This window comes from Mirounga leonina, unplaced genomic scaffold (assembly GCF_011800145.1).
Source record: "Mirounga leonina isolate KUSES-001 unplaced genomic scaffold, KU_Mleo_1.0 Mir_101361, whole genome shotgun sequence".
Classification (NCBI taxonomy): domain Eukaryota; kingdom Metazoa; phylum Chordata; class Mammalia; order Carnivora; family Phocidae; genus Mirounga; species Mirounga leonina.
The window spans coordinates 14,089-14,306 of NW_023270111.1; positions in this window are offsets into that span (position 1 = coordinate 14,089).

A 218-nucleotide genomic window follows, 5' to 3' on the forward strand; every position below is an offset into this window, starting at 1 on the left:
ATGCCACGTGGAAGAAGTCTGCAGGTCCCCAGTTCAGGTATAGCAGCTCTACAGTGCCGACAGGGGTCCAGACCCTTCTAGCTTTCTCTTCTGCCATCTAAAGGTGATTCTCACTTAGAGTACTGCTCTCAACAGCAGATTGAATGTTTATATAATTATCACCTGGAGAACAAGAATACATCATGGCTATTTGAAGGTTAATTCTAATCATGGCATGA